Consider the following 8644-nt stretch of genomic DNA (forward strand, 5'->3'; position numbering starts at 1 on the left):
CGATATGATCAGTGTCAGACCGGTCACAAATCGGTCATTCTTGTCCACCGCGTGTAATCTTGGCAACGTGCATGTTTGCCCTTCTTCACTCAACATCTCGCCTGTAATGGTTAGGATGAAGCCTGGCATATATCGTCCGGGGCTAACGTGTCATCTCTAATAGATAACGCGCTTAACTCCGGCTTGAGACGAGTGCCTAGAGGCTTTCGTCTTGACGGGACGGGGCAAGGCGTGCGTCAGACCGCCAGTCGCCACCTAACCCGTGATCTGACCGGTCTGTGACTGGTCACAGACCGGATAAAGGAACGCGCCATACTGCGCTGCATGCAGCGTGACACGCTTGACCAGACTGCAATAAATGCTGTTAGGTGAGCACAGCTGTGCTCACTTATCCCATATACGTGGCGCAGACTTCCTAAAGGGGGTCGGGGTGCCCCGGCCCTCGGGGCCAGGGCAAGCGCAACCCGACCCCCCCTCGGGGGAAATCAGGAGGAGGGCGGACACCTCACCCTCGGGCCCGACGTCCCCGAAGGTGCCAGGCCACGTGGGCGGTTGCGTCTGCCTCAAGCCTCTGGTCATGATACTCCCGGTCCCATATCACCGACAGAATCCCACGTGACGGCTTGAGAATATTTATATGAAGTTTAATGTAATTTTAGTACATTAAGAATTTAAGATAGGTCAGGGGAAAACTCAGGACGTTACACAGGACGAATCCAAGCTGATGGCCCACCTTCTATTCCCTTCTTCTCAACACGACATACGGCGTCTTCGAGCAGCAGGTGATTCTGATCGACTTGCAATGCAAGAGCGCCGGCAAAAGTTGAAAAACAATAAGCATGTGTGTTCATATCTCGTTTTCTGTCGTGTAACTAGATGTATCGTCAAGAAGAATCTATATATATAAGCATTCTTTAAATTGCAACATATAGATTAGTATTATTGTCAACAGCTTCAGATCAGTTTTAAAATTGTACGTGTGATTGCCCTACTTGCCGATGGTACATGTGCATTTATGGGCCGGCTAATCATGTGGATTATTCTGGTTTGTTTACTAGTGTAGTATATTACTATTATTCTCTGACAATAGTAGTTCTATAAGGTTGATATAATATATTCCACCAACTCAGTAATCATATGAAACTACAGTGATTGATATTGATGTTTCATATGATTACAATATCAAACTATAGCGGTTCCCTAATCTTAATTGTAGTAAACTTAGCCGCTAAATCCAACGGCGTAAGCATGTATATGATAAATGTATACTAAACATAATTAATATAGAAGTGCAGTTGTATCATACTGTATTATTTAACAAAAGTAATATTTTAGTTTCACCTCGCGAAGTGAAAACAAAAATAATTTTTATCTATGAAAAAAAATTATTTTATATAAAGCAAAAAAATAATATTTTTACCATTAAAAACTGTATATATCGCATATTTTGTTATAGTAGTACGAAATTTTTTATAAGATAAATCTTGTTATGCAAGATAAAAATTATTTTTGTTAAATAATATCTCATAAAATAAACTCATAAATATAATAGTCGCATATAATAAATTTATACACTCCATAAATATAGTTCATAAATTTATATTTTCTTGATAGCAAAGGGTAAAATGAACTTTATGATACGAATTTAACGGTCAACTAACGGTTAACTGACGGAAGGGGTATAGAAGGGATCCAAGCTGAAATTTAGGGGTATGGAAGGAAATGAGCAAATCTCAGAGGTATAGAAAGGATTAGGCGAACTTTCAGGGGTACACGGGGAATTTTCTCAATATAAATACAATACCCTTGGGAATACTCATGAGTAAAGTGCTACATCGGTTTGCGAATTTATCCGTGATCATAAGAAATACCAACAAGCGACGAGCGACGAAGGTGGCTCTCCTCGGTCTCTGCCGGCATGTGCCCCCTCCTCGGCCTCCGCCGGTGCATGCATGACTGCCCTTGCCGAACTTGCTACCGAGCCAGTCGAGGTGAAGCATGCGGCGGGTGAAGGTGAAGCCCGCAATGAGATGTGAAAGGCGGAAGGGCGGCGACAGATGGTGGTGATGAGATCACAACGATTGGATCTAGCCCCCAGAGCGAGCTCGACAGTGGTGAAGCCACCGGGGGTGCCGGGGTGGGCATGTCACCCCCATCCTCATGCGCTGCAAACCCCCCACCCCCGGGTGATAAGCCATCTAATCCATACAATTAACTCATTAATTAGCTGCAAGTTGAGCCTATACATAACTGTCCAATAGATTTTAGCTTTACGTGATTATCTGAGTTAATTAATGTAACTAAGCAATGTAGTTGCAAGTCTCCAAAACTAAAAAGGATGAATAGAAATGATGTCTTGTCATTAATGTATTCAGTAAAGTTGGTGCTATTTAGTTCCCTAATTTTAAAAAAATGATTCTTTTATGATATATTAATGTACATTCGGACATACACCCTCCATCCTAAAATGAGTTCAATTTTTTACATGAATCTAGAAGAATGTGTTGAAATATATCCAAAGTCATATCAACAATCATTTTATTTATATATTAGTGCAAAATAACCACAAAATTCAATACAATTATACGAGGGGCGACTCCGCATATTAGAGCGAAGAGGTGAGGCCAATCTGCCCCTCTATAGGAACTAAGCCACCAAGATCCACACCATTGTCTACCGAGGCACTTGTGAGTTCTTACATCTCATGGCCAGCACCCCTATCACTAAATCCTGGCTTCGCCACTGGAGCTCGACCTCTGCCCCGCTAAGATCTGCCTCCATTTTGCACCTCGGATCTGTGCCTCGTTGGATCCGCGTTGCCTCCTTTTGGCCGGCTTGGAGCTTCGGAGGAAGTGGTGCGGGGATGTCGTTTGTGGTGGGGGCAACAAGCCAAGGACGTGGACCGTGCCACCTCCGATTCGTTGCTCCTTCAGTCGGTCATCGGCGGTTTGGTTGAGGGGATTTGTCGCTACTCGGTTGCAACCTTTGCTGAGAGAGAGAGAGAGAGTAGGGGAGGGGATGGCTTGAGGGAGAGAGATAACAAGTGGTCCCATGGATTTTTTATTCTATTTTCTTTGCTGATTGGATTGCCACATTGACGTCTCGTGTGCAATCTCAATCAAAACCACCCAAAACAATGCTTAGGGGGTTATTTGTCTGGTATTAATAGTTAAGGGCAAAAGATATATATTTTTTAAACGAGGGATAATTCATACTCATTGAATAGTTCAGGGGTAATTTGGATTTTTTTTCTTTAAAAATATTTGGTCTAATAATATATTATAGAAACAATTCATAAAATCATTGAACTCTAGTAGATTCTCTCTCGTTACCACTTACTAGCTTTGTCCTTTGTTTAGCCCCATCGTTCTCTCCCTTTCGTTGCAAAGGGTGTATTTAGTGTTGATTCGTAGGTAAGTTGTTGATTTTATCAGCTGATGCCGGTTAGTTAGGGAAGGGATAAAATCCCACCGGTTTTCTTTTCCTAACAAGAGACAACTAAGTGATAAAATATGTTTTGTTTGATCGGTACAAATGGATTCGAATTTAATTAGAGATAAAGCCCCTGAGCCCCACCAGTGTCGGTTTATAAGGAAAAGGAGAGAGGCATATTGTTGGCAACTTTTTGTGACAAGTCAACAAGCACGATTGCAGCACCTAAACACCTTGCGGTGATACTAGAGTCGCCAACCACCCTAACCCAGTAAGCGCTAAGTCAAGATGGGTTTTGATAGATTAAACTGGCTAGCGGAGCCGATTTAGATGAAACTATGGATAACTACCCATCTTGTGAGCAAACAGAAGGTTTTAAGGACAAACCTACAAAGAGGTGTCGCACTCTCGCAGCAGCGGCGGACGATTTACGGCGCAAATCGAAAGGTGGACAAACTAAACTAGAACTAGAAAGCAATATTGAAAAAAGCGATTCGATTGATTGATTGTAGGATACCTTACAATTGAACAGGCCTTGTCCCTTATATAGGGGTTGGTCTTGCCCTCTATAGGCCCTCCTCCACGTCCAACTCGGGGTAGAAACCAAAGGAAACCTGAAACATACCTTCCCGAGCAAGGAAAACTCGAGACCCAACAAAACAGACTCAGACTCGGACTCTGTTGGTCAGACCGGCCACATGCCGGCGGTCTAATCGGAGTTCTGGCCGCAGCAGTCTGACCGGCCTATACACGACGGTCAGGCTGGCCTTCTAGAGGAAAACACCGGTAGATTCCAAACTTTGGCAATTTTTCCTATTTCAATCCTAGGTGTCAATTTTAGGTGTAAACACATATGTCACGGCCGAACTATCTCTAACCCTAAAACCCTATTTCAATCATCCAATCTATTCAGCACTGGAAGGGGTTCATAAGGTATCTCGCAAGAAGAAGAAACAGAGAAGAAAAAGAAAAAAAGAAGAAGAAAATCGAAGGATTAGATCATTGGATTAAATGGCTTCACATCAAGGTCAGTGAATCGATTTATTCTCCACATAAGAAAGGTGATTATGCCTAGGCTAAGAACTCAAATTAATTAAGTGGATTAAACTCCACAAGGTATTCCTTGATCCAGCATACTCCAACAAGGTAAATAAATAAGGAGCTAAAAGTAAAACCTCGATTTATATAGTTGAATATTGACGGATTAATTAAGAAATGCTCATGGGTATGTCGATCCACACAGTAATCTTATCGGCAGATAACAACTCAGGAGCTTTCGGCCTTATCTTTTCGCTTATGCTTTACTTATCAGCCAAAATTTGAATTTTCAATCTTAAATCTGAAGTTGATTTTGATTTTTTTTTATCGAAGTTTATTTTTCAGCATTTGCTTTTAGAATGCTAAAAACACGTATATAAAAGTTTTATTCATAAATCATTTTTCGTTTGCAAATATGCCGTTACGCTTATGCTTAAAATCAGCCAAGTGATGGCTTCCTTTGTTTCTACTAGTTAAGATTTACAAATGTCGGTCCAAAGAAATTGCGCTCGCAATTCGCGTGTCTCTCCATTTGTAAAATCAACAACAGAGAGATCGAGCAGCAGATCGATATATATATTCAGGTAACATGCATACGGCAAGCTAGGTCAACTTGCAGCTGCAGGACGTCATTCCTTAAAGCTGGCGAGTTCTGTTCATGTGATTGCATCAAAGATTGTTGGGGAACATATATAATGTTGTTTAATTATGCAAATCGCCTCGCAACAAAAACTGTTTGTTTATGCAAAGCATACTAAAGGGATGCTCACTAGATTAATAACTGGCCAGGGCGGCACATAGCTAGTTATATTATCATCCTAATCCGATGATTCGATCTGCGTTTATTTGGTTCTTTAAGGTAGTGTTTGGTTTGGGGACCAAGTGGGATGGGTTAGACCTATCCCCTTTTTTTGGATGGGATGGTTCCAGTTGTGTGTTTGGTTTGTGGTATAGGATGGTTATAGTTTTTTGTTTGGTAGAAGGGATTGAGGTGGGATGGGATGGACAGTGTTTCACGGACCGTTAGAATGGGGGACGGAGGAGCAGGTCGGCGCGAGCGAAGGAGAGGCAGCGCCGCAGCGGAGCCGAACGGGAGGCGGCGGGAGCTGACGACGAGCGGCGGCGGCCGGTCGCGGAGGCGGTCGCGGACGAGGCGGAGGCGGGCGCGGAGATGAGGCGAGGAGCGGTCGAGCGGCGGCGGCCGGTCGCGGATGAGGCGGCGGACGTGGCGGAGAGAGCAGGCGGGGGAGGGATGAGTGGCCGTGGCGGAGCCGAGTGGGAGGCGGCGGGAGCTAACGACGAGCGGCGGCGGCCGGTCGCGGACGAGGTGGAGGTGGGCGCGGAGACGAGGCGAGGAGCGGTCGAGCGGCGGGGGCTGGTCGCGGATGAGGCGGCGGACGCGGCGGAGAGAACAGGCGGAGGAGGACGGAGCGGCGCCGGGAGAGGGAGCAGGCGGAGGAGGGACGGGCGGCCGTGGCGGCGCCGCGGCGGAGCTGAGCGGGAGGCGGCGGGAGCTGACGACGAGCGGCGGCGGCCGGTCGCGGAGACAGTTGCGGATGAGGCGGCGGCCGGTCGCGGACGCAGAGGAGGACGGAGCGGCGCCGGGGAAGGGAGCAGGCGGAGGAGGACGGAGCGGTGCCGGGGGAGGGAGCAGGAGGAGGAGGGACGGGCGGCCGTGGCGGCGCCGCGGCGGAGCCGAGCGGGAGCAGACGCCGTTTTCTCCGTCGAAGTGGGATGGATTGGTCCGGCCGATTTTGGCGGACCGTTTCGTCCCGGATCTGGGAGGAATATTCCTCTCCAGGGACCATCCCATCCCACTCACCTCTCAACCAAACACCCCTAAAAGTGGGTTCATCCCATCCCATCCCATCCCATCCTCTCAACCAAACACTACCTAAGATCTTGTTATCTACTGGCTCAGATATCCTCACATGCATCGGCTGTACCAAAAGCTAAGCCTCTGCTGCATGCATGGTGTGATCTTGATTTTTAATTAGTTCTTCCTCCATTTCATATTATTTCATATTATAAGTCGTTTTACTTTTCCTAGTTATGACTAACTTTCTTGAAAATATGTTAGTATTTCCAACACAAAACAAACATATTATGAAAATATATTCAATGTTAGATTTAATAGTACTAATTTTATATTTTAGATGTTGAACTTTTCTATAAACTTGATCAAACAAGTTTGATTAGAAAAAAAAGATAAACATCTTATTATATGAAACAGAGGGAGGAGTAATTAGATCTATCTTAATTTCCTTCTTTCACAACCCATCGGAGCTTTGGAAGGCAAGCGAAAGCTTTAGCTGGCTCTATTGTTGGCGATTGAAATGGCAGGTTAATTATGCTCCATCTGCCATATCATGTGGTGCTGGCTAGTGCCCTTTCATTTTGCTACAGTGACACAGTACGAATTCAGTAGCTTTTCCATGGTTCATCATCGGAAAACGACGAGGGAACAGCTATGTTTATAGCATCATATTTAATAATATCATTTTGTAATATAAATTACCTACATTTTTACATACTTACTGTACTGCAAATTATACATGAGAGAGATCAATCAAATAGGGAAAAAAATTTAGCAATCCCGAAACAACAATTACGGCTATGAGTTTGTAGTATCTTTTTGGATGTGTATATGAGAGTAGTTGATGTGGTTGACGATGTACCACCAGTTGAAGAGCTAATTGCTACTAGTATCCTTTTCGCACACTACTCTATGGCTGTGTTTAGATTGGTCCAAAGTTCGGAATTTGGTTGAAATTGGAGACGATATGACTGAAAAGTTGTGTATGTATTAAAGATTTGATGTGATGGAAAGTTGGAAATTTGGAAAAAAAAAACTTTGGAAATAAACACACCCTATAACTTGAACACGAATTTAAATTATTATTTTCTCACGCCATACTTGGCGGACAGTTCGATCTTCTGTGATTGGCCAGAAGTATTACTTTTATTTTTTTATAACAAAACGATTTAAAGATTAAAAAGTTCCCCTCGTGCACCATGACCCGGCATCTCGACTGTTGGCCGGCACATGAAATATGAATGCATCATGTGCGACTGTGCAGTGCAGCTGCCTTTTGCCTTGTGGCGTCCCCATTGCGTGGGTCACCTAATCAGAATGAACACGTCTTTTTGACTCTCTTTTTTACCTTCTAGAAAAAAAAAGGCCAGAAAATTCGTTGATCTTTTCCTCATCAAAATGCCACCAGCCGATTTAATACTCATAACTATATACTAATGAAATAATGAGTATTTGGCGTAAACATAGGGTTTCTTGAAACATTTTACCCCAAAACCTGAGATTCTCTAAGATAAATCATAAAACCTGGGATTTTAGTTTACATGTTTCTCAAAACTTGGTTTCGTAAAATTTACTAAAATATATGACGAAGTTGATTTATTTACCATGATGTTTGAACAACGTTACTAATAGTAAATATGTTCTACGTTTACTGAGGCAGTAGTAGTTTCCAAAATATGCCGTAAGAACTAGTGAATCGGATAAACCAGTACTCCTCGGGTAGCCCCATTTGACTGTGATTGTTATCTTACGTGAGGTCCGTGTAGATTATTGTTTGAAGCACCCGTAAGAAGGTTCCAAAAACTGCTGCAGGTGGCGCCTCATGTGATTAGGACGTTCGACAACGCTATGGTCCATGATGTAGCTGAGCGTTGCACAAATGTGTAGAGTCACTGTGGTTTTTTCTCTCATGTTCGTGTTATATATTTTGTCTGTTCTAAAATCTAAAATATATCTATTAATTTATAATCCAATTAGATATATCCTATATTATGAATCTAGACAAGGGCATTAAAAATTTAGACAACCTCCTGTTTAGATTCGTACTACCAAGAATCCTCTATGGGTCCTTGTGTACGTAGATTCATAGTGTTATGATATATCCAATTCGGTTCTATGTTGCTATATTTTGGAATGGAGTGAGTATTTATGTATATTGTATCAGTTCAAAATAACTTTATTTTTTACCATCTTATTTGCTCCAAAACAACGACTTTATACATGAAGCAATCATTGCATTAGAGTTTATGAAAATGTGAGGGACAAATGAATTGAGACTAGATAAAATAAGACACAATTGCAATGAGATTTAATAAAATGGAGTGTATTCTAGTTTTTTTTTTTTTTGCTTTTGTATTA

This window comes from Oryza sativa, chromosome 6, assembly GCF_034140825.1.
Source record: "Oryza sativa Japonica Group chromosome 6, ASM3414082v1".
Classification (NCBI taxonomy): domain Eukaryota; kingdom Viridiplantae; phylum Streptophyta; class Magnoliopsida; order Poales; family Poaceae; genus Oryza; species Oryza sativa.